Genomic DNA, 27,637 nt, shown 5'->3' with positions numbered 1-27,637 from the left:
TTTTTAACTTCACTTGCCCTATTTTGCCTTAGAAAAAATGAACACCATGAGCTGAGGTCCTACTCTCTTATAAAGAGAGTACTTGAAAACATAGTGACTTGTAATGTAAAATATGGCCAATGGAATTTTAGGAGTACTTGGTTATACTTCCTGGAGTTCTCAGTCCAGTTGGCTTGGATGAAGTCCAGCCTTGACTAGCCTCTAGTCCAGCCTAGAAATGACTGAACTACTAGAAGAAATCTAATTTTGTGTTCATCTGTCCATTCAGTGCTTGCTGGTTTTGTGGCGCCCTAGCCAGTAATTTTTGCTTTCACTCTGGAATGGCCTTTAAAGAATTCAGACTATAGCTTCCACAAGACAGCAGTCAGCCAGAACATCCTTTGTAACTTTTGCTCCATGTATCTTTTTGTGCTAGGCAAAGCCTTAAGAATACTTATATTCTCATTTAGTATTTTCTTTCCCTAGTAAGCCCAGCCTGATAGGAGAAAGAGAATGCTCTGTTGCAAGTATTGCATTTTCCATTAGCCTTTAGGAAAATGATTCCCTTTCCCTTGGCCCCCTATCTTAATGTGTCCTTAAATGGTTATGCTTCTGATAATGCTGTCAGGAGAAATACTTCTGCAATTTGCTTTGACCTTTTTATTCTTCCTCATATTTTCCCATTAGTCTCTACCAATATAAAACTAACTAAGCTTGACTCTTCAAATGAAAGCTGGCCAAAATCTCTTTAAGAATCATCAAGCATTTAAGAGACAAAAAACTTGGTATGCATTATCTGGGAGTGAACTAATTAGACAAGAAGGTTTTCGGAGACTATTGTTATGACAAATACAATCTTCAGTATCTTCTTCTTTATTGAACTAGAGACAGGTGTGAAACTTAATCAGTGGCAGGGTCAGTCCAGAAAAAAAGCCAAATTTTATAGATCATTTCACATGTGCTGAAGAAGCTGAAGGGTCTCCCTTTGTATCACTATTTTTCCCCTCTACCTATCACAAAAGCATTTCAAACTTTGATGGTCATTTGAGCGAAAATTATTCTTCATGAGCCATATTCCATTCTTCAGTCTATTTTACTCTGTGCAGGCATCTTACTCTACAGTATAAAAATTCTTTATTATGAATACCAGTTCATTGGTAGGAAAATTAGCAGTGGACAATATGGAAAACAACATCTTTCTGCACTGGATTACTTAAGTGTCAAAAAAAAAAAAAAAAAAAGGAAGGTGGATATTAGTTCTTTTCTTCTTTTCACCTTTACTTATCAACTTTATGTAAATGCAGGTTACTTCAAATTAGCTTGATTAAACACTAAAGCTATATTAAATAAGGTACAGAGTAAACACTCTTCTGGCAGTAAAATCCCCTATAAGATCAAGAAAGTTTTTTAGTTTGAACAGGTTGTTTCCCTTAGCTTGTCTTAGGGATGCATTATCCACATTACATTTTGCACTAGGAATCTGAAATCGCCAAAGATGTTTTTTTTTGTTGTTGTTGTTGTTGTTGTTTTTAAAGATATACTGCAATGATCATTGTCAACACTAAGAAAAGAGAAAAGCACCATGTGGGCATGGTCAGGATAAATGTTCTTTGCAACAACTTGTCCAAAAACCATCAAGATGAACATTTTAGATGCTGAAGGTCTATTTTTAAGATGGTTGAAATAGAAAAATTACACCGATTGTCAGTTATCTGGAACTGTTGTCAGTCATTTGGGTGATTGTACTTGGCAGTATTAAATGTAGCGAAGCTTTTCTGTTCCCTGTTACTGTTGTGACATGAATGGCAATGTATTGTCTCAGTGAATAATAGGATGCTGGTCTGATTTAACTGACTTCTAAACAGTCTTCTCCCTGCAAGCCACAGTGAAGGAGCTGGGGAGGTGGCAGTGCAAGTGGCTGCACTGCCATATAGCATCTGCTACATTCTCCAGCAAGACAGACTTGTATCTAGCATACCACGTACTAATGAAATTGAAGTGAAGTTAATTCAAATTAAAAAAAACAACACAAGTTAGTGTTTCTTAAAAAAAGTTTTGAGTAAGGAGAGAAATGCTTAAACCTCATGCTGGTCCTGTGATTTTCTTTTTTTTCCTCCCCCAATAGGAAAAAAAATCTGGTGTCACTGAAGTTAGTGTAAATGTTATTAAAAATAGCAGGATTGGGTTGGTATATCAAGAGTGGAGGAGGACTCTCTTTTAAGGTCAGAAGGTTCTTGTAAGTGAAGAATTGCAGACTGCGGCTTGAAGTAGCCACATTGGGAAGCCATTTGGGAAGAAGTCATCCTTCCACCAAAGTGATATGAATTTCCTCTTTGTGATGATTTTATAACAAAGGATGTCTTAAAATTCATGTTTTTGCATGTGTGGGGATGAGTGCTTTGAAAGGCATTTCTATATTTCTTTTATTTAAAAAAAATAATCCTGTAGATCTATAATTTCCTACTGAAAAAGCAATACAGCAATGTGGTGTACTAGTTGTGGTGGTTTTACTCAGGTTGGAAGCTGAGCTCCACCACAGCCACTCTCTCACTGCCCCTCCTCAAAGGGAAAGGCAGAGAAGTACAATGAAAAGGGCTCAAGGGTTGAGATAAGGGCAGGGAGATCACTCAACAATTTTCGTCGTGGGCAAAACAGACTCAGCATAGGGAGATTAGATAAATTTATTACCTATTACTAACAAGCTAGAGAAGTGAAAAACAAAGAAAACCTAAAAACACCTTCCCCCCTCTACCCTCTACATAGGATTCAGAGAGCATTCAGGTAAACATAATATTTACCTTTATAGTTCACTGATCAATTAGTATCTTGTTATGCACACTGATTTGATAATAGCAATTACACACTCCAATAATGGGAGGTACTCCACAGGAACTGTTTCTGTCTCTGAGGCTGTGATGCTCTGTAACTGTGATTTGGTAGACTGTAACAACCTTTTCAGAGTTATTAGACTAGCCATGTAAATCCTTCTTAGTTTAGGGATCATTGACTAGTTAGGCTGTAACAGCTCCATGGGAACCATTACAATCCCTGATCCAGCTAGCAGTTTTGGTGCTCTGCAATCAGACTGAATGTTTCTTTTAATATTCTGGGTTTAATCTTACCCAATACCAAAGCAGCAGGCAGATTGTGCTTGCAAATTTGAATAAGAACTGTATTTTTATTGAGGTTGCAGATGTTTCCCGTCCCAAGCTGTGGATTCTTTCTGCACTCTACCTTGAATAACTCTGTGTTTAACAAAAGCTAACAAAGAACCTTAACTTGCCAAAGTTAACACCCCTTGAAGGTAAGCTAGGCCAAAACAGAACTGGTTTCCTGCTACCTGTACTGCAAATGAGTAGCAGTTCCTTTCCGAGACTATTTACTGTTGTCTATCTCTTTCACATAGCAAAGGTGTTTAGTGGAAAAAAAAAAAAAAAAAGAAAAGAAAAAAAACAGAAGTCACCTTGTGAGATAACTCATTGGCAGAATAGTAATTTTAAAAGGGAGGTTTTTTCAGTATATGTGATGAAGTCTATCAGAGTGCAGCTTTTCAAACTTCATAAGTGACATGAATGCGGAAGGAATCCCTTGTGTGAAAATAACCAAATAATTTGGTCATTCATGTTTGTTACATAACGATAGACACCTATGAAAATATTGGAAATTCTGATTTCAATGTACTGCTCTGTATTTATAGCTGCACTTCAATTTTACCACAGTAGGGCCAGTTGTATGAATCATGGTTCATCAGTGTGAGCATCAGAAAGTCACAGTATGGCCATTAGTGCTATAATATGAACGTATGAGAAGAGATCTCTAAAATGCCACTAAGCATTTGATAAATTTTTCAGAACAGAAGCAGAAGCTTTAAGCCACTCATCATATTGTGTATCACTGCAGCAATTGTTGCATAAACTTCATATAGCACAGCAAATGTATGTAAGGGTACAATCTGAGAGAAAGCTTCTCTTACTTCAGTGATGTATATGCATCCTCCATTGTGAAATACCAATAATAATTGCTTTAATCCTTTCTATAGTTATAGTCTGAAACAGCTGCTCTACATGGTAATAGGAGAATGATGCACAATACTCTGAATGATTTTTTCAGGATTTGTGTTTCACAAGAGCAGTTGAATACATTAGTCACAGTCCAATCATAAACATGATGACTCACATGTAAACGTGCTACATGGCAAGCGCAGTGTGGGCTCCATAAAACAATACATTCCAGGGGTTTAGAGATGTCTTTTAAGCCAGACCTGATTGTTTCTCCACTGAAGCTAGCTCTGGAGATTTATTTATGGTGAAGGCTTGCTGGTTAGTCATAAACACTTCTGGTCAGCTTTCTCAATGTACATCAGCTGACATGTTGACCACAGCTAGGATGGCATATGGCAAGTCCTCCCAAGATTTACCCTCTGCTTTAACAGCATCTCCCAACATATTCACAGTTGCTTGAAACACTATTCAGTCTTTATTTTGAAGATGCATGTAACGTACAGGCAGGTATCAGCTACAAACATGGCAGATGTCATAGGATTATAGTTTCCTGACACTATTGGCCACAGTAATTTCTTAGCGATATCCTTCCTTCATCCTGTTATTTTGGAACTAAGCACAATAAGATATTCAAAAGCCATGTGGACATGGTACTGGGCAGCCAGCTGTAGGTGGCCTTGCTTGAGCAGGGTTGGACCGGATGATCCCCAGAGGTGCCTTCCACCTAAACCTTTCTGTGATTCTGTGAACTCTGTATGAGCCAATTTGTAGCGTAAGAAGAAACTATTTCCATTGTCTGGAATATACATATCCAATGGGTATGTTCTTTATGCACAAAATTTCAACTGGATTATTAATCATGTTTAAGAATCTTCATCCTGTGTTTCTGTACCTTCTATCAAATAGTAGTAAATTTTATTTTAACCATCCATATATTACCAATTTCATTTCTTTATTTCTCTTCTCAAGGTTTTAAATCACACAATCTATGTCTCTGCTTGGTTTTAGTTTATGCTCACAAAGTGTTAGAGACTTCTCTGTAGTGGAATTTCCTAGTTACAGAGGATTTTTAAAGGGGCTCCTCAGCAAAAATAACAATGATAAATCTTCAATAATAAATCACTAGCATTTGGAATTACTGCCTCAGTGTTGATATGACAGTTTCTCAAAGTGCAGTTTTAGCACATTTTCTGCATGTGAGCAGCATCCTGAGAATAATTTTTTAGGAGGACTATGTATAAATGCAAAAAAATATGTACTGGAAATATTGCATGTCATGAGCCCTTGAATCAACAGCTCTATCACCCCACTTTGAGGCAATATTGTATTGAATGCATGGCTGTTAGCTGAAGTAGGGGAGGGTACTTTGAGCAATAATAGAATAGAATAGAATAGAATAGAATAGAATAGAATAGAATAGTTCAGTTGGAAGCTTTCTCATTCACCAAGATTTTGCACTTTTTCTGTTTCAGTTTTGCTGGATGTTTAATTGCTAGATTGAAAATCCCATTACATAGTTCTTCTATTAACATGTGCACTTGACAGTTGGCTTCCAAATATGTTCCTTTGGTTAAACAGTCCAACAAATAAGTCTTGTACATTACTGTCTAATTGGTAAAATAGAAGTGGTGAGGTTAAGTATCCAGTACCTTTCTCCTCGCGTAGTTGTTAGAAGCTGTATAACACAGTGTGACACATCTACCAGTACTTCACACCCACTTGCTCATGTATAAATGACTGAACAAGGGACAAAGCAATGTAAAATCAAGCTTTGCTTTTTAAATAGGAATGACAACAGAAATATTAACATGTCATGCAACACATTCTGGGGAAAAAGAAAAAAAAAAGAACTCTGGAAGAAAATATTGCAATATTTTGTAAGTGATTACAAATTCTGTTAGCATTTACATATACGTAGCTGACATGTTTTGAGAACATATACAAAGACCAAATTTGACAACATGCAAATAAAAATGCTTCATTCTGATATTTATTTTGTGAGAAAATACAAACAAGGAAAATAGCTGTTAATATTATTTTTTTCTGTTAGTCAAATGTTTGTTGTTGTTGTTGTTTTAAATAAGATTGATATAAAACCTTGTCATACAAAACCTACATTAATTCTTTTTAATCTTTGATTCACCACAGTTTAAACAGCTATGTATTGCTCTCTACAATTTCCTGAGTAGGGCAAATGGAGAGGGATGTGCCAGTCTCCCTGGTAACAACTCACAGGATACACAGGAACAGCAGAAAGTTGCACCAGAGGAGATTCAGAATGGATAGTAGGAAAAATTTCATTACTCTGAGGGTGGTCAAAAACTGGAACAGGTTTCCAAGCAAGACGGTTGATGCCCACGGTGTGGCTGACAGTGGTCAAGAGGCATTTGGATAATGGCCTTAATAATATGCTTTAACTTTTGATCAGCCCTGAAGTGGTCAGGCAGTTGGACTTGATGATCTCTGAAGCTCCCTTCCAATTAAACTTCTCTTCTCTTCTCTTCCCTTCTCTTCCCTTCTCTTCCCTTCTCTTCCCTTCTCTTCCTCTTCTCTTCTCTCTTCTCTTCTCTTCTCTTCTCTTCTCTTCTCTTCTCTTCTCTTCTCTTCTCTTCTCTTCTCTTCTCTTCTCTTCTCTTCTCTTCTCTTCTCTTCTCTTCTCTTCTCTTCTCTTCTCTTCTCTTCTCTTCTCTTCTCAAAAAAAAAATAAAAATTATCCATCTTTTGTTTAGAAAACTAGTACTAAAAATTGAAGCACATAAGAAAACCAAAAAGTACCTTCTATTTCCCTTCTTCTGACCTGACTGATATTCTCTTTTCTGTTTCTTGACATGTTTTATATGAGACAGACCAAAGAAAAATAGTTGGCAACTTGGTTTGATTTTCCTTCAACCTTCAGACTTCAAAAGCAGAAAGAATGTCTGCTAACTTCAATTTTAGTGTTGCCATAGATACACTTTCTATGATGTTTTATTATTTTATCTATCATTTAGCTAGATAGATTCCATCTTTTTTATTATTATTGTTTTCTCATTTACCTTCCATGCTTCTGCTTCTTCCTCTGCACCTATTCCACTTGCTTAATTTAATCAGGTGTTATTCTTTTATCTGTTTGTTTATTTATTTATTTAATTATTTTAGTATTTTGGAGCACTCACTCCCAATCCATTGTTTGATATTTGTATCCTGTAATATCCCACAGGCAGTGTCCAATGTATCTTGTCAGGCTTTGAATTACTCTTTCTTTCTACCACTGAAATTCAGGGTAATTAAATTTGCTTTGCATAGTGTTCCAAGTAATGCCTGCAGGTTTAAATGTCCCCTCTTCCTGTTCTCGGGTTGTACTGGATTTCTCTTTGATTCTGTTTGTGGTAGACACACACTGATACAGCATAATACACATTCTGTCTCTGTCGACACTTTTCTCCTTCTTGGTTTCTCCCAGAGGCTCTTCTCTCGAATTTTCTTTTCTGTTTATAGTAAATACATACAACAGCAACAACTCAGAAGGCACTGACTGTGTAGGATTAATGTACCTACTCATCTGCAGTCATTCATCATTGCTGTTGGATTGCAGTTCAGTGATGTACTGAAATTGGATGATAACTGCTGTTGGTGAAAATGTTTCATCCCTATTAAAAACAAACAAACAAAACAGACAAACAAAAAAAAACAAACATGACTTTATTAGTCCTTCTTAACACGCAGGTGGACATATGATTCCTAATATACTATGTACAATTTCTAACCTGATCAAGAAGGAATATGTAAGATCATGCAATTAGAGCACCTATGTTTTCTCAGGTCAGTTTTGCCTTTTAATCTAGGGGTGGTAGCACCAGGTCTATGCAAATACTCACAGTGACTTAACTTTGGGGCTTTAACTTATAGATCTATTTTAGGAATCCTTTGTATATCTACTGGATAGATGTAGACTCCAAATTCTGATGCTCTGAATAAGCATCTGTAGAGAGCAAAATTTCTTCTTTGTACTGTTCAGGAAACTATGACCCTAAATGGGGCACATAACCTTGATGCCAAGAGTTAGCTTCTGTTTTCTGTTTTCTCATGCTCTGCATTATGTGTCATGCTCACATTTAGGAAACATAGAGCTTGATTCTCCTTAAATAATACTTCTTGTTGATTTGAATAGGGTTGTTTTCAATGAAAAGGTATCTTAAGTGACGTTCCGCCTTTTTTGAAATTGGAGCAATATGACAATTCACTTTATTTTTGAGTTGGATTTTTTTTTACCAGTAAGTTTTTTTCTGTCTGGTATTCTGTCCTACTGGGCATTTATTCCAGACTTCCCCTAGGTCTTGGAGGAAGTCTAATTTATCACCTTATTTGTCTTCAAATATTCATCTTCTGGCTTTTTTGTTGAAGTAATTATTCATGTTAGATAATAATGGATGCATACAATTCCAAGACAGACATGGTCAGAGAATTATATTGATTAGCTGTCTATTGTATAGTGTGCTGTCTATTGCCTAAGTGTGGACTAAAAGGAAGGGAAGAATACTTACAAGCAAATGAGAGTTGCTGATTTTTACAAACTAATTTGAAAGAACTTATTCTTAATGAAAGATTCAAAGATACAAAAATAATTCGTACTTCATACTATACAAACTGTGAGCTCTGGAAAGCAAGTCTTTTTGTGTCTCCTTTTACAGCTTTTCTGTTCTTAGTGCCTGGCTAGATCTGATGATAAGTTAACGAAGCCAGGACAATCATTTATCACTTGCTATAATTGTTACGGTCTTTTTGTCAGCAATGTGGGAATTCCTGCTTTTCTGTCTATCTTCCTCTGAGCAGTTCCTCCTCCCTCATTTGTTGGGGGGAAAATCAGCTCCTCCCCATACAGCTGAACTTGTTTAACTTGCAGTATTTTTTAACTAGCAGTAGATAGCATGGTGATTTATTTATTGAGGAAGTGGGACTTGTCACATCTGGAACAAGCACTTAAACTTCAAGCAACAAGTCTAAGCAGTCTACAGGCAGTCAGGGAAGGGATTGATTCCATTCCCAGGTAGGTCTTTAGGAACCATCAGATGAACGTATAGATAGACACAACTCTAGGAAATGTATTTCTGCACATTCCCTACAAGATAGAAGCTGTATATTGGTTTCACTCTTGTATCTGTGTCTACTCTGTGAAGAAAGCACATGATAAACAAACCCTTCCAAGTGGTGCTTTCAGTTTTACAGCCACAGAGACAATCTCTTTTGATTTCAGTGTTATGTTGCTTTGTTTCAGTTGTCAAATGAGTCATTCTGAATTAACTTAGGTGTTGGTGAGAATAGAAATAATCTCTGGGCTCAGTATTTTTGCTTTGAATACCATTATCGTAACAACTTAATAAAATACAAATAGAGATTAAAAGATTTCTGAAGTTATATTTGGTGATAGTTCAGGAACCCATGTGTGTACAGTGTGGCTTTTTGTATCTGTTTTGTAGATTTGTTTGTTTGTTTTAAAAATTGAGTAAAATTCTTTGAGACAGCAACATCTGTCTCGAAATGTACAAACTGGAAAGCCTGATTTTTAAACAAGTAGATGCTGTTTTTTGTTTATTTGTTTTTGTTTTTATTTTTCCTAATCATTTGATATTAGCCACATGAAAGACTTATTAAGAAAGAGCTGGCATTGATCACTTCTAACAAAGTAAATATTTATGATTATTATCTCACATAACCCAAATAAATAGTATAATTGTGCACTTTAATGCTACTGTTTTTCTTTTGTGTTCAAGAAATGACTAACTGCATTATTAGCAAGTATTTATATAGAAGCCCAGAGTTTAGTTACTGTTTCTGTGGGTGACAATCTAGTAGCACCAAAACCGCTACAACCATAGAATAAACACAGATTAAAGATCTGAACAATTACAGGAGAGGTTGGATATGTTTAAATAGCAGAGGTACGGTGATTAGGACTCTATGTATCCTCCAATGTATGAACCTTTGCAACGTGAGTGCTCCCACACAATCCGGCTATTCTTTTCATGGGGTGTAATAGGGCCTGGACCTTCCAGCTGTGAAATCCCTGACTCCTCTCTCCCAGTGTGCTGTTCAGTGCAAGTATCCAAATGTTCACCTTTCTGTCTCTATTTTCCTGCCTATCCCCTATTAGTGATAGTTATATTTTCCTCCTGACAGTTTGTCCTTGATTGCTTCTCCCCCACCTTCCTCTCCAAAGTGATATTGTCATATTTTGATTCCTTGATATCAATGTCTGTTGCATGGTCTACTTGCTGCGTGCTATTATAAAATTATTTTTTTTCCTCTAGCTATATATCTGATTAGTATTCACCACTTTGAAAAATACTTCAGTTTTGCTTTCCCTGTGGGTCTTCCTTTAAGAGTGTTTACTTCAGGCAATGGACAGATTATGCTATCACATTATAAAATCCTAATAATAGGATATTAATGCCTAATAAAATGCCTCTAATGTACTGTATTTTGTCCCGTATCTTTTATAGAAGACTATTGAATAGTTTTCCCATAGCAGTGGGTTTATTAGAAAGGAAAAGTCAAATGAAAAAGCAGAAATAAAGCTAGCTGTATACATTAGAAAATTAGAAATATCAGAGTCTATCAGTCTACAATCTGTTTTCAGTTTCCAATTGCTCTGGCAACAATAATGCAGTTACAGTAGTGTGAAAACTGAATCAATAAAATCAACAACATACCCTTTGACTGGTAGAGCATATTGTATGGCAGACAATATTTCATTATACATTTGCCCAAATAAGACTAAGGCACTATTGATGCACTATAGAAAGGGGTCAGAAAATATAATGGTGGGTATTTATGTTCCTTTGAGCACGACTGATGTGCTGCTGGCATTTTGCTCAGAGTCTAGGATTATTGATAGGGAATTAACGGCAGTCAAGATGGTTTTTCTCTTCATTTTTTTCCCAGTTGTGTTTTACTTTCCAGCATGTACATTGACCTTGGACTGGTTGCTCTCCGCAGAACATTTGAAATCCACTGGAAACAAAACTTTATTGCATAATGTGGCTGTCCACTTGCTGTAGCAAGTGTGCCATCATAAACAAGTAACCCTTGTTTCAAGTGGTGTGTTGAGTAAAGCCCACAGAGTCTGAGGTCTCTGTCCATGGAACTACACCCTCAAAGTCCTTCCCGGTCTGCACCCAGCCATCTATGCAAATTGGATCCAGATTATGGAGGAGCAAATAACACGGTGCTTATGTTGCACTCAGAAAGACATATGATACGTGATCTGGCACTAAATTTGAGAGAGGTAGCATTACAGAAATGGTTTCAAATAACTTCTGTCAAAAAGGAGTAACTGCTGGCAGGGCATCATCGTGAATTGCTCTGAGCTTCATCTGGTTACTCCCAGATCATTGGAAAAGCCTGTATCTTCAGGTGCTTTGAGATCAGGCTGTGTTACCTGACCAAGTCTGGTTTTCTACACAGACCAGGTTGCTTTTTTCCCTCTCTTATTGTGTTTGATTGTTAGCTGCTGTATATAGAGAAGAAGGTCATGGTGGTTGTTGTAGTTGCAGAGTTATGCTTTCTGACAGTTGTCCAAAGGTCAGGCTGCTTGTGCTTTTATTGTCTGTCTTGAGTGTACATAAATAAATTGAATAAATTGAGGAAAAAAATCCCAAACTGTAATAGTTCAGAGGATATTTTTAGATGAAATGAGACTTTATTTTTGTACAAAGTGTTGCATAGAAGAAAGCAAGAAAAACATATCAATTTGGCTTCTTTTTAAAATGCTCTCTTAAGACTGCCAACATGAAAAGAATCTGAAAGAAGCCAAGGGAACCAGTGATCGTTACACTGATGTGATGGCTAAAGTGTCTTTTTTAAAGGAGAAGGTTCCTCTATAGCTCTCTTCTATCAGTAAAAATTGCTACAGAAAGCAATTTACTATATGCTGCCCAGAATTAATAAACTGAGTTACTGATGTAGGATCCAGGTTCCCTGTCTAAACTAGAACTAGTTAAAGGAAAGCCTGAAGGGTACAGTGTTTTTCTCAAACAGTACTACAGTACTTTTATTTTGTGCAGAAACTGTCTTCTCTGGGAGATACACAGCTCATACTGACTCAGCAGTTGACACAATGAATCTTCTTCTCAAGCTGAGGTTTCTGTGTTTTGGTGACAGCATAATATATTGAAGCTGAGACTGATAATGGTACTAAGCAATCATCCCTTTTAAAAGAGGAATTACTTTGATGAACATTAACATGAATATCAGTGTAAGTACAGGGTGTGCTTAGTACTATTTAACATGACCTTTATTTTGATAATAGCTCTAATTAGGTGGCATTTTGTAGAAACTGACAATCAGTTGTGTTTGCATTATTACTGTACATCCTGGATTCTGTTATCTGCGGTTTTGTGACTTTCACTCTTTCTTTACTGTTGTCATCGTACACAAAGAGTTTAATCCCTTGAGGAAATGAAACATCTGTGAAATACTTAAGTGTGCTCTGAGGTGGGTACGTTGAAAAAGAGTGCTCCTCAGGGCTGTGGGTTCAGTCCCATGTCAGTGTAAGTCCATAGCTTTCAGATTGGGTCATCCAAGCTATTCCAATGGAGAAAGAGACATTAATTCAGCTGCACCAGCTTCCTGAATCAATGTACCACAAGCAGGCTTTTCTAATAACCAGCATAACAATTAGAGCAAGACCATTTCTTTAGGTCTAACATCTTTTTAAGACATGCTACATGTTTGTGTAAGCATAAAAGACTTCAGAGAGTAACCTGAATTTCTTTGTCATGTTTTCTTTCTTCGTTCTTGGGAGCGAAAGTAAATTTCACACTTTCTTATGACTCTTTTGCAAGTGTTGTGTTCAGTTCTGTTGATGGTGCTGTTGAAGAGGTGCAGCATGGTTCTAATTCAAAGCTCTTTTCTGTATTTCTTCTCTTACTCATGGCATGTATATACCCTCTGCTTTACCTTAAACCCACACCAAATCCGTGAATGCAATTGCTCTTAGGTAGGCTTGGAGGGAGTGAGGTTACACACAAGTTAAGAAGGTTAAAAAGCACCAGCTCTCAATATCGTCATGTGTGGTGACAGATGAATCAGGTCTGACCTTCCCATTAATTGTACTGTTACTTCTCTATAGGAAACTGCAAGGAGAATTGTTTGTGAGATGTTGAAAAGCAAACTGCTGTGTAACATAAAAATCCTCATTTACAGTGGTGTAAATATAATTAAGCGTTCCTCTTTTATTTTTAAGGCTATTTTAGGGTTCCATATAGAAATTTTCATCTCAGCTGTTAATTCTGAAAATCTCCTTTTTGTTAGTGAAAGTTCAGATTCTCCCAGTTTTTCTATATTGTAAGGTAATGAGACTTTGGGAAAGATTCCTTTTTATGAAACATGACATTTTTCATCACTGATAAGATTTTGTGTAATGCAGATAATAGAGAAGCCAAATTTGAACCTATTTAAGTCAGTGGAGTTTAATAGGAACAAATAGCAACTGCTGTTTAAGTAATTTTTCTTTTTCATTATAATTCAAGTCTAACAATCCTACCACTAAATTTCATGTACAGCCAAGGTTCTAGATGTAGATGAGTCTGGATTTCTCAAATATGTAGGCATTGCTTTTTTAGGATTTGTGAAAATAAAATTTTCCTTTGTATGCATTTATACATCATCTTTGAGGCTGCCGTTTCTTATCTTTTACTGTGCAAGGAATTAGTAGCTTAAGGATATGGATATTGAACATCATCTGTAAGGTCATGTCTTTTTTTTTTCCCCCCAAGCAGGAGAGGGAGAGCTGTTTGGAGACACAACCTGTGGTTCTGACAGCTGCTCACAGTTTCTGCCACATCATTAGAAATCAAAGAATTCATCGGAACTCTTGCAGATTAAGATTAGAAGAAAGCGAGGATGGAGGACTGATGAAAGGGGAAATATGGAGGGACTGAGGTCCCACTCTGTGTATATCACTTTATCTGAAGCACCCTCATCGTAGACAGTTGTCAAATGTTTTTTACTATTCAAGATCAATATGAAAAAAGAATGGATTTGTTAATCAGATAAGAACTTCAGTACGTTGTTTCAGAGACCAAGGCACACATCATTTTTAGTTCTGAAGGTCATACAGTCTAAATTCACAAGGCTAATTGGAAAGTTTGTTTCCAAAAAAGAATAATTTAGAAATTTGTTTTTAAGGCAATAATGAGAAAGGTGCAAAAAGTGCTTCAGCTTTTTAAGAACTGACTAAATGATTTTTTTTAAATGATGACTATTTTTACCAAAGATATTTCCACCCAATAATACATAATAGAAGAATGCATAATTGAGCATGGCAGACAGGGACGGTTGTGCTCACAGAGTTAAGGGTGCATTAGTGTTTCTATTACAGTCTTGTGTATTTTATGAGGTAAGATGGTTACAGTAATTGGTTTGAGACTGAAACATAGCTTGAAAGATTGAGACCTGAGATCAGAAGTTATATTTTTAGAAATGTTTTCTGGGAATTACTTAAACTACCTTGGTTTGTTTATGGTATACTGGATTCCCAAGGTCCCCACTAAGGTTCACAGTTGCATTAAAGACAGTTTTGTACAAACAGGTAGGTAGTCACAATGCCCATGCAAACAGTTTACAATCTCATACCCTCAACTAGCAGACTGCAATTGAAATAGATTCTTATCCCATCAGATCAGGATCTTTGACTGTATTACTGACTAAAGCATGGGTCTGAAATTAGGTTTGGACATACTGAGATCTCTCTGCTTACTGGGAGCTTAAGGATCAATGTGTCCATCCAGAATCAAGAGGGCCAACTTTGAGGCACTCAGATAGTGGATACGACTGTTGGGTGCTCATTCTTCTTTGCTCCTCAGCTATGCAGGCTGGCCTAGAGGAAGCAGGAACCTATTCTAAATCCCCGTGTTTAATCCCTTTCTTGGACATGCTCTGGGAGGCCTATGCTACTGACTCGGCACTTGTGTGGACCAACATGAGGAATGGTGTCATGCAGGCAAAAAAGACATGCTGCGCTTCTCAGCTGGGACCCAATTATCTTGAAACTTGGGCCAAAATGTAAACTAAATAACAAGGAAAATTGTTCCCACTGTTTTAAGCTCCCCGCAAAACAATTTATCTTTGCCTCATGCTCTGTGTTCTGTACCTTTTCTGTGGCTAAGCAGAACTGTTAGGAAGTTCTCTGTAACATTTACTAAGTACCTCAGAAAAGGAGGGCTGGTTGTTTTCTCACTTTATTTTGAGGTAACTTCGGTTATTTCATTACTGCCTGTTTGGACTGACGAGAAACAGGCTGAGGTTGCCAAAAGTGGGACAAGTTCTCCACACCTTGTTCTGTTCCTATGTGTATCTTGAAGACAAGGATGTTAATTTAACCTTGTCATCTCACAGAATTATATCAGGAACAAGTAATAGTTTTGAGAGCAAAAAACTTCTCTCACATATCACATTGAGCTATTTTCTAAACTATTATTTTCAAAAATAAACATGAAAAGAGTTTCTCTTTCAGCATGAATGAGATATTCCTGCCACATTTGGCATGAGATATTTCTGGTTTACTCCACAGTGTTAAAACAAAGTCTATACGGAGTTTCTCACAGAGCCTCAGGTAGTCATCTACCTGTTGTAGAAGAGAAGATACCAGATAGGAAGAAATATACAGTTTTTATATACAGATATCCTTGTATATAATGGACTATATTATTAGAAATATTTGTCTTTTCATACTGTTAGAATGTTGAAAAGCTTTTTATGCTGTGTATTAATTCTTGCAAATTGCTTGCCAATTTAATATCAACAGCATCTAAACAGTAAGTAATTGCTTATGATAATGAGTACAAACTAATTTACTAGAATATGTTAATATTCACAATGCACTTTAGAACAGCAGGGTATTCCAAAAATACTACTCTCTTGTTTAACTGCAGCATTTAGGTTGCATTGTTATAACAAATTCTGGCAAAAACATCACAAAGCCAGCCTCTCATTGAATAGGCACCTTACTGAGACTCCAGCCTGTATGAGCAAGGGATATGTAGTGTCCTTTGGGAACTAAACAGGGTATGAACAAAATGTTCTAGATTTAAAAAAAAAAATCTTAATTTCTGATTGATGTTCATTACTTGTACATTTATAAGACAGAGACTTCTTTCTTTTATGAATTGTAAAATTTAGTTTAACATATCACATCAATTGGCATGCAATCAATTTTTAATGTTTGGATGTTGTCAGTGGATCTACTCTTTGTGTGAGACGCAGAAACATCTCTAGAAGAAATAAAGTAGTGCAGGAGTCCCCCCAAATTCCATATTATTATCCCTTAGCTGATTCTGCAAGATTCTTTTTTATTGTGTTGGAGTAATTATTTTTTTCTTTGTTGGCAAATGTTCTGTTTCATTTTGGTATTTTTTTTTCCTCCACAAAATGATATGAATGTTTGTTGAAAAATTGGTCATCTCTGAGCACATTTCTGCAGAGAATAATTTTTCAAGTGCATTGGTGTTGCTTATAGTTTTGAGGGGCTATAAACATCTTTGTGTGTATTACAATAACGTGTTTTAAAAAGTAAGGCCTCCCAAACTATTGAAGACTGATCACCATTTCATGAAAAATAAGCATTCATAACTTCCTCCAGACAGAACTTTGGAAGTGAAGAGCCTACACAAAATGACTGCTCTCATTAGGCCGGGTTAGTCTTCAGAGGGTGATAACTGCTTACCTTTCTTGCATCCATGAATGGTCATAGCTTATAGTACTGGCATATGAAGTATCCTAGTGGACACTTCAGTTAGACCCCATTGAGATGAATGACTAGCTGACACCTCAAAACTGTTTTGTCAGGTTCTCTCTAAACAGTACTGTGGGATTTAGTGATTAAACTGTGTTCCCTAATTATGCAACTGTGTAAAACAGTGAAAAGCATAAGATGCTTATTTTTCACTGTGGCTCTTTATCCTCTGAAGTTGGCAGTGAATTGTTGCTTACAAACAACAGCATAAGGACTTTCCAAAGAAGAATGATAGCAATTATCATAATGACAAGGCATATAGCATTTTTGTGCCAGACCACAACTGGAAATCTATTATGTAGCAGGACAGAAAAAAATAGGAAGGAAGTGAATTGTCTCAACCTGGCTGGCACCTGCTAGCTTTTATTATAATGGTATAATCACCTTAAAGATTCAAATACAGCCATATCTGTGTGCTCCTATTAAACAGTATTTATTTCATGTGCAAATTTGATAACATAAGTAAACACTGATGTTCCCAAATCAATCCTTCCGATAATGACTAGGAGATCTTTCCAGATAGAGTATCATTTGCAGGGGCTTGTTTTTATTTCTGGGTTTCTCTTGAGATAATCAGCCAGATATTTTTACACTATATTCCTCTTTTCCCTGATACTTTTCCAAGGTTTGAATGCACGTAATATTGGTGAAGACTAACTTTGCTTTTAAAATTAGAAGATTTTTAAAATCAGTTACTACACTATGTATGAAATCAGATGAAATGTCATGAAATTTTGTTATTGATCAGCTGCTTCCATGGTAGATCCACTTGCTTCATTGATGGTTAAGCTCTATTTGTCCAAAGATTTAATATGTTACTTTTTGCTTTTGTTAGAAGAATGCTTGCAATTTTTTACAATTAAGGATGTAACAGATCTAAGAAATTATGTTCTTTCTGGTTTTCTTCAGCTATTGCCTATGTATGTATACTTAAAGACATTCAGAAGTGCTATTTGTACCACAATAATTTTTTCTGATAGCTATTAGTAATTAAGTTATCTGTAGGAGAGCATGTACACCACAGAACGTCTTACTCTTCACTACATTTTCAAACAATATCAAACTTCATTGCATACTAACCAAAGCACAACTTGCTATTTTTAGAAGAGGTTCCATCTCAGCAACACCTGCAATGTTGTCAATACTGTGTTTTTTCTGCAGGTACTAGAAGCACCTTATCTTCTTCCAGTAGTCTGGCATCTCTCATCCTTGTTGTGTTTGTATCATTTTTCAATGCATTTAACAGGCTTGCAGTTAGCTTCACTTCTATTTTCAGCCTGCTATGCATTTCTTCTAAGTTTTTACTAATACGAGAGCTCCCGAAGCTTTTTATGATTTCTCAAGACTAAATGATGAGATGCACTAGGAAGTGCATTTAGTGAGGGAGATAATATAAATATTATTTTAAAATAAATTAATAAAAGAAAGGATAACTGGAATATTTTATTCATAAGGAAGCCAATAAGAATGGTTTTCAAACAAAACAAAAGGAAATAATAACTTTAGCTAAAAACACACTAGACATTTGAAGCTGACCTCCTGAACATTGTAACATAATTAAATAACTTCAGACCAGCTTTTTCAAACATTTGCTCAATTTCTTCATTTAAAGAACTGAGGTTTGATTTTTAAAGGTCACCAGAAATGCTGCAACACTTCTGAAAACTGGGACACTGCAGTAGGTGCTTGAATAAAAACAACTTCAGACACTCCTTTGCCAGAAAACATGACATTTTTATTAAATTATTTGAAAATATGAAAGATTTCTTTGAAATTTTGATGGACCTATACAGAGAAAAAACAACCTCAAATTGAATTTCATGTTTTATTCTACTGACTTTTGATTTGTATATACATCTGTGCAGAGCTACTTTTGTGTGAGATCTGTTCAAATCTTGGTGCATAAGCAGTTTTGTCTTCAACTTGCAGGCCTCCCAGTTGAGTCAGCAAGCTTGGAAACTCTAACAACTCCAGTTACTTGGCTTGCAGAATTTTTAGCATTTGCCAGATATCTACTGAGATTGTAAGGTCCCTGGACCAGAACCACTGAATGATTTCATATAGTCCACCACAGGATGGTATCAACATTTGATCATTTGATCTCTATCAACCTGTGTAGTATTTGAGCTAATGTCCTAGTTCCTACATCCTGTCACAAATCCCTTCAGCTAACCAGCACCTTAACTACATTCTTTTTATATGTGTGCACCACTAATAAACCTTAAGAAGCAAATGACATAAGAAGCATGCACAGTCCATGTATTTGAATGGTCTTTAATGACAGTGGTTAAACTGAAGTATAGGAACTTGACATTTCCTAATGTAAGGAGTTTGGGACCAAGGCAGTCCTATTGTCTTCAAAACTACTTGAGTTTACTGATTTAATTCTTCACTCTGATACCGCCTTTACATACTGTCTAAAAAAAATTCATCTCATTCATTGCCTTCTCATATGTGTTTCCTGACAACACCATTTCTACTTTTTTGGACACTGTTCAAGAAATTTATCTTTACCTATATGTAGACAAGGTTGTAGGAGGAATAAGGCCTTCCCTTACTATAAATAATAATTATAATTATTATATAATATAATAATATATAATTATAATAATATAATTATAATAATTATAATAAGGCCTTCCCTTATTTATAAGACATTTGACTTCTGATTTCCATCTGACTTTTTGGCAAGCTTTCAGAGGCAGACACGTCGTATCCTTTTTACCTTAAATAGAGTTGTAATGGGTAAAAATGTTTCATGTTGACTACAGCATGACATTTAAAGCAAGCTTTGATTTCCAAAACTATATATTTTTCTAACCATCCATGTTACATAAAGGTGTGAGGCATTAATGGAGAATTACTTGGTTTACATTTCATACAGAAATTAATTTTGAACTACCATCCATACTGGGAACGTAATAGGAAATAGACAGCCAGTAAAAAATTTTAATCTGGGAGATTCTGGAGAAGAGCAATAATTATCTTTTGCCAGTCTGTGTCAGATTTGCTTTAGAAAGGCTGTACTGTTTCGTAAAAGAAATAATAGCTTTTATATAAATGAACACAGTAATGAGATAAACGATGAATAAAACCCAGAACTTTTTTATTGTGCACATTTTAAAACTAATCAAAATAATTGTATAGAATTGGTGCCTAAATACTGCCAAGTCCATTGTCATTCTCTAAATTGACTCATGTTTTGTTAGTAAATCAGATGAACAGATACTCTAATTTCTACATACTGTTAGGAGTCCTTTCAGCTAGCTCTTGCTTAGCTAAGGTCCTTCTGAAAATTATATTCATTTTAAACACAACTGAAAGCTTGTTTAAATTGAAAGTTTAATATGCCTACTTAAACTGTGTAGTACTTTACTCCAGTTAAGTGATCTAATCTAAATCAATGGGGTCATTCAAGGTGTAAGATGCTACTTGAGTAAAGCTATTAGAATCTCACTCCAGTTGGAAAATCCTTTAAATTATTTGACATTTTGATTTTAACCTTTTATGTTATTTATAATGGTAAGAATGATGGTAACCTATAATACTGATAAAGGCTGCATAAGAGGTGTTCTTTATGGGTATACACATCTATCGAACCGTCAATACTCACAAATTTTAGTTGTTTATCCCTTAGTGACCCTACTGAAATCAATAAACTAGATATCCTCATTGTAGATAAACATTTTGCCTTGAAACATGTTGTTCCAAAACCAGCAAAAATAATGAATCCTGATTTCTTATGGAATGCTGCCTTTCCCAAATGTCTGGCTAACACAGCACACTAAGTGTATTGATTGGCCTACCAATATGCAACTGTAAAGGTCCCTACAGGCTATCGTCAAGCAAAAATTATAGTGGTTGAGCTCTATAGAGTTTTCTTTCACCTGGTTATTGATTTTCATAATGTGATAAGAGAAAATGTTTGAAATTTCTGCCTACCTATATCTCAAATTTGGCTGATCTTGACTATTAGATTGAAAAGTTGATGGAGGATGAGCAAAGAGAGCAGATAGGTTGTGCAACCCCATAATCTTATCTTCCACAGAGAAACTTTCTAAAAATAGGACATTTAAAACTAGGGAATTAAAATTACTAGAACAATTGGAAATGGAATGGAGTATTTTTCCCCTCTTCATTATGGCATGCAATATACAATATAAATTATGAGTTACAAAGCACAAAGTCAGAAGAAAGTGGGTTTGTATTTGTATAGTATCTTCAACATTTACAATATTTTAAATATATTTGACAATTTCCCTGCATGGAAAAAACATTTTTGTCTTGCATTAGTGGGTAAGATATGATACGACTTTGTTAATGGAGAAGCATTCCACTGAGTTCTCAGCAAATGCAGAGATTTAACTGGTATTAGACCATGCTGTAGTTCAAGTGGCTAAAGCCAAAGGTGGAGTTGCACGTAGGTCAATCAAACCAGTGGCCAGTGTCAGGTTGATCTCTCCCTTCAGTTAAGAGTCTGTTGCCAGAAAGTCAAATTGTGGGAAGGCCCTAGACATTTTAGACAAGTCAGAGTGCTGTTGTGCCACCTACAGGTGTACTAGGTCACAATACTGTCCAAATACCTTTGTCATACATTGGAGGAAAGCAGGAGTAAAATAGCAGTGTTTTTCTTGGTTTGTTTGTGGTTTTGTTGTTGTTTGTATGTGTGTGGAGGTGGGAAACAGGGCTGAGCTGATTAAGATACTTATAGCAACTGTTGTGGTCTGAGGAAAAGACTTGGCTTCTGTGTTACTGCCTTGAATCTGCAATAAATGTCATTGCAAAGGCCAGGATGCTCAGTTTGACTTGAGACTGTTGTTCTATTATCACAGAGACCTTTACCTGGAGACAGCCCTTGGGGATAGCTGAATATAATAAGCCATGCACAGTGCTGTTTTATAGATCCCTGACAAACCTTGGATGTAGTGTGATGAAAAGCCTTGTAGGATATGATAAAGCAAATCAGAGTCTCTCTAGTGGTCTGGGAAGAAAGTTTTATGATATAACATAAAGATGTGTTTGAATTAATAGCTACATAGCATTGTTTCTGTTTACCAAGATGTGTAGAAGGCTGTGTCTTCTCTACTTGCTTAATAGTGGCATTGACTGGTTGATAGATAATCTGGAAGAGGCAGATGACAGCAGCAGCGAGTGATGACTCTTCTATTTCAGCATCTTGTACATACCAGGCATACTGCTTTGTTTATTCATTTTAATAAATTAATTCAGCTGATCATTGAGCTGGTTGAGGTCATCCTCATCTAATTATTGTTTGGGTGAAACCTCTTGAGTATAACTTTTAAGACATGTCCCATGCTATGAAATAGGCTCCAGTTCTAGACTATAATCAGTGCAGTACTAAGCTAAGCAGGGAGTGCAGTAGTATCATAAGCAATGTTGGAAGTTTGCAGATTCAGCTAGCAGCAACTGCTGTACACATGGTGTGGCTTCAGTCTCTTTTGCAGAAAAGCTGAGTTTTGAGCTTTACTGCAGCTTAGTGAAATGTGGGTGCTGCAGAAGGCTGATGATATACCCACAGACATCTTCCATTCTCTTTATTTTCTTCAGTGTCTTTACCTGAAGTGGCAAGATGAGATCATAAATGAAGATATTCATGAGCAAAACCACTAACAGCCTATGTCAATACTGGTTTGGTCAGTGAGTCTTCTTACAGTTACTCTGATAGAATGAATGATCAATGAATCAGTTAATGTAACTACTGAGAAATTATGCTATGCAGTTTGTGAGCTTACAGTTGTATTGGGTTTACATGGCAAGGTTTTGGTAGCAGGGGACTGTAGGGGTGGCCTCCATGAGAAGAATCCACAAGCTGCCCCATGTCAGATAAGGGCCAGTTTCAGCCAGCTCCAAAGGGACCTGCTTCTGCCCAGAGCCGAGCCAATAAATGATGTTGTTTGCATCTCTATAAGAGCAGATTGAAGAAAAAGAAAGAAAACTGCTGCACAACAGCAGCTGAGACAGCGAGGAGTGAGAACCAGCCCTGCAAACCCCAAGGTCAGTGCAGAAGGAGGGAGGGAGGTGCTCCAGGCACGCAGCAGCAGTTCTGCTGTGGCCTGTGGAGGAGCCCCCGGTGGAGCAGGTGGATGTGGCCTGGAGGAGGCTACGGCCCATGGAGAGCCCCCACAGGAGCAGGCCCTGGGCCGGAGCTGCAGCCCGTGGAGAGGAGCCCACACAGGAGCAGGGGGTCTGGGGGGAGCTGCTGCCTGTGGCGGACCCGTGCTGGAGCAGTTTGCTCCTTGGGGGATGGACCCCGTGGTACAGAGCCATGTGGGAGCAGTTCTTGAAGAGCTGCTGCCTGTGGGAAGCCCCCGCAGGATGAGTTTGGGAAGGACAGCATCCCGTGGGAGGGACCCCATATTGGAGCAGGGGCAGAGAGTGACTGTGAAGGAGCAGCGGAGATGAAGCACTCAGTTTTCAGGAAAATCCTAACCTTCTAGGGTTTGCAAAGATGAGTGTGGTCAAAGGAACATTTTAAATATACTCTTGTACCCTATTGTCCAGCAGTCTAAGAGGTACCTGGCCAGAAAAGGAGACATTTCTCCATTCTTACAACTTTGGCTTGATCTTTTTGGAGGGCAATGATCCATTTGAAAAACTCCATCCAGCACACCTCTGTGCTTTTGAACAGATGATACTTAAAGTAGCCTCACATAGTTCTTACAGCAAAGCAGTTGCATTCCACATTCAGGCTCCTTACTGGGTTAGGGGGGAGAGGCCAAGAGGCTTTCAGGAAGTGTTCAGTTTAATGTAATCTTTAGTTTGAAAAACTTCTTCCAGCAGCCCTTCCAAACTGCTTCCTATGGTTAGCCCTAATGGCTGTTCTCTCCTCACCTCAGCCCTGTGGCATATATTCTCTGTTTTGTGTAAATAATTAATAACACATCAGAGTCTAAGAAGAAACACACAGAAGAGTTGGTTTGTAACCTATCATAAAAATGATCCACTAATTATTTTCAATCATTCCCTCTTGCTTCCCCTGGCAAGGTCATGTTTTAGACTTAAAACTTTCATTTCTTTATTTATATTAGAAATCTGTAAAGTTATACATACGGAAATTTTTGTACTTTTCTGAAACTTCAGCCATGGACAAGATGAAAATATGTAATAGAAAGAATAAAGAGCAGTATTAAATGGAGACTTACATGCTCCACTGAACACCGCAAGTGTGATTAATGTCTCTGTATAAATGTTTGTGCAAATGTGTATACATAGATTTGTACTGTAAATTCTTCACTTCTGGTAATTAATAGTAGCTTGCACACAGAGTCTCACTGGATTCAGCAAGTTTATCAATGCAAGTAATTACTTACCAATGGGAATAAAAGGGCTCACATTCTAGCCCAGAATGAAGAAAATACTGATAACATACAGAAGGAAGATAATTATATTGAGTAATTTCTTGTTATAACCAGTAATGTTTATCCTTTTTTTTAATAATATAAAAATTACTATTAATGACAGGACAACTAAGAATTTTCATTATTGACATTTACAGGCTTCAGTCTTTTGTTTTCAAGCTGTACTGTGGTAGAATAACCACAGTACACACAAACCACAGTTTGTTGGGGTCCAAAGCTCAATAAAACCATCACTTTCACTTTATAGGCATCTTAAGTCTGCCATTTTCCTGTTGAAAATAACCGTTAAGTTACTGACATTATAGGGGAAAAATTGAACTATGTAAATTACCCTTTGGTGTAATATACCTTAAACACAAAATTGAGATGAACGCAAGGAATGTATAAAGCTGTTGATTTGTTGATGATTTGAGAAAACTGTTAAACTATATCAGATGTGACTTCAGAGGGATAAATATTGAAAAGCATTGCAGTCATACACAGTGATAGATACAGTAAATGGGTACTAAACAAAATATTTATCTGCTTAATACTGTGTAGGTAAGCAGATGTCCTTGAGTTGCTGCTAGGCTGTGCTGAAATAAACACACTATTTCATAAAGATGAATTTTGCAAACAAATAGGACTTGAGAGACTGAGGCCATTAAAAACCATTACTGTATCTTGACCACTGGCAGTTTGTTACAATAGGAACCATGTATTCACTGTTCAGAATTTCAAAGAGCTGTATGGACATTGTGTAGATGCATGGACACATAAAGAATTACTCAGTAAATTCTGTGCCTGAGAGAGAGATCCTGGCATATTACAAACTTGCCTACTTGTAAGTACTGTGCTGATGGCATTGCTATTCTTGACTAATTCTGCTGCTTTCAATTCTCTGGAGATGATAAATCCCAAACAACACAGTGCCATAAGCTATAAGAGGGAAGGAAGATGGCTGGTTTTCAGTGACAATGTTCTGAAAGAATGGCAGAGACATTACAAGGTTTCTCAGAGACCATAAAATCATTTTATGGAGCAAGTGAATTAGGTTTCCTCTGTTTCTTCATCTTCACATCCAAAATTGATAGTAAACAAGGTAGTTTTGAACAACTGCTCAGTTTCTGACTTTTAATAGTTAATGGGGGTTTGGAACATAAGCTGAGATCAATCCTAGCATAATATATTTTACTTTATTATATTTGTCTTTCTTGAAATATAAACACTAGAGGACCTATTCTCAAATAGCTTATGAACTTATTTCTTTTCCTTTTTTTCCTTTTTTTTTTTATAAATTAATACAGGAAATTAAAAGAATGAGACTCCCTGTATAGCTTAGACAAAGGCAAATTTGTATTCATCAACATGGATTAATGAGCCTGTTACAAGACACAAAGATAGTGTGAAGAGCTACAAAATGTACAGTTATAAAAAAAAAAGAAAGTTTTGACATAAATAACATCAGCCACATGTTGTTATGGATAAAAGATAACTCCTAAAATTTTGATGTTGTTTCTATATACTTTAAGATTTGCAGTTAGATTTAATCAGCCCTACTGACATTGACCTTGGCATCAAAGCTGTAGCAGTATGAAATGAATTGCTCTTCATTTGTTTATTCGAAGGGCAGCATTTAACAAAAAAACTGCAACAAAGATTCACGCTGAACAAGAACAACAGAGTCTGTCATTGTTCAGATCTGGAGACTTACTTCTGGGTCATGTTATTCAGTATGACTCTGCTATCGCTCGGCAGGCTTTTTCTTTGTATTTTATATTGGGTAAACACATCTGTTACAACCAAGAAAAAGAGAATTATGCCCTCCCACTTAAATCTTATGTACTACTCAAACATTATGATTGGTGACATTGAGGTGTAAGGAGTTGATTTTTCTTAGCCTTCTCATTTTTGCTATTTACAAGAACCTCATTCCTAGTCTGATGTGGTATTTTATGAAGTCAAGAGAAAGGCTGTCACTGTTTTTAATGAGCTTTGGATCAAGCCCTTAGTTTTTCAGCAATACAGAATAAATCATTTCACTAGAGATATCAATGTGACCTCCACATATGAAGATCCAAACTCTGTCACTCTTCAACTGGCTCAAGGTTTGAAGTCAGCACTAGCTGCAAAGGTGAGAACTTTGGGACCATCAAGGATGATATTACCTGTCCCGTATATCTTTGCTTTGGGACATACTAGAACTGGAGATTCAGCCATCATTACCGAATAGCCTGCAATGGATTATTGTGCATTTCAGAGCACTGCATATGAGGAAGGATGGGGTGGGAGAGTAGGAGGTTAGGTTTTTGTCTCACAGATTCCCAAACCAGACACCTTTTGCACGTCTGTTACCAAACCTTTTTATGGCACAGCCCTTACCTTCACTGCTCTTGCACAACTCTTCATACTGATGATAAACCACAGTTTCTCTTGGAGCGTAAGTTAAAACTGAAATGCCAGATTTGTTATTGTGTTCGTCTTTGCTAAAGAGATTTGACAAGTTTTCCTACAACACATACAAGTTTATATTTCGCTATCAAGAGAAAAGCCAAGAGATTTATTTGAAGCACAGCGCTGTCCTGCAAGAGTGTTGATGTAAATTGAGCTTTACTGAATTTTTTAAATGCTATGCACAGTACACAAAATATGATGGCATTGTACCGGAAAAGAAAAAAAGAAAAGATGTTAGAAATAAATATAGGTTATCATTTCAAAAAGACCAAGTGACCTTTTTGCTTTGAGACTGACTCAAAGGACTCAAAGCAGTCTCACTCAGCAATAGAGTAAGATTTTGAGACATCTAGAAATTGAAAGAGTGGTGTAGCCATACAACCCTTCTTGTTTTCAGCTTTAAATTCTATATCTCCAAAGGTTTTTAGGTTTTTAAATACTCTTTTAGGCTCACAGCACTTTTGGTCAATCTAAGAAAGTAAGAAAATGACAATTACAATGTTATGCACTTACTCCTTATTTGGACATGGAAAGTATGTAGAGTATTTGGTGGAGCATAAACTGGATTACATTTAATAAAATTAACAGTATCCACACAGAGCCAGCTTAGAACAGCTAGTAAACCAGACATCTGTATTTACTATGCTCTGTATCTCCCTAAGCATTTACCCATCTTTGTAGAAAAGACGTGGACAGCCTATAGTGACTTCATAAATGAAAGACTGAGCACATGCACAATTTATATGGTGTATGCTATTGTTAGGGTAGAAGTTTTAAATGGAAAGTGTCCAGATATGCTGCTCTTTTAGTTCACAGGAAATATGCTGGTGATGAAGTAAAGTGCCTGAGAGCTAAGTGGTTTAAGATTACAGCACTCGTTTAAAAAAAAAAAATTACAGATTTTTTAAGTGCATTTTGGAGATAATGTGCAAACTCTTATAAGTTATACAATAAGCATTATGGAAATATGACATTGTTTACTTAGATGGTAGAATGATACATTTTTGTCCTGACATGTAAGGTATGTTTTTATCCTTCCATTTGTTATCTCCGTCTGTCACAAGCTGATAAAC

The 27,637-nt window shown here is 36.6% G+C and overlaps 1 protein-coding gene across 30 annotated transcripts in view; it reads left to right on the top strand.

Annotated features, from left to right (window-relative positions):
* Window positions 1-27,637, top strand: part of NRXN1 (neurexin 1) — a 734,224-nt gene that overhangs the window by 481,684 nt on the left and 224,903 nt on the right. The gene's annotated exons all lie outside the window — the stretch shown is intronic.

The sequence above is a fragment of the Cygnus olor genome, chromosome 3, assembly GCF_009769625.2.
Source record: "Cygnus olor isolate bCygOlo1 chromosome 3, bCygOlo1.pri.v2, whole genome shotgun sequence".
Lineage (NCBI taxonomy): Eukaryota > Metazoa > Chordata > Aves > Anseriformes > Anatidae > Cygnus > Cygnus olor.
This window is presented reverse-complemented; position numbering and strand designations above follow the sequence as displayed.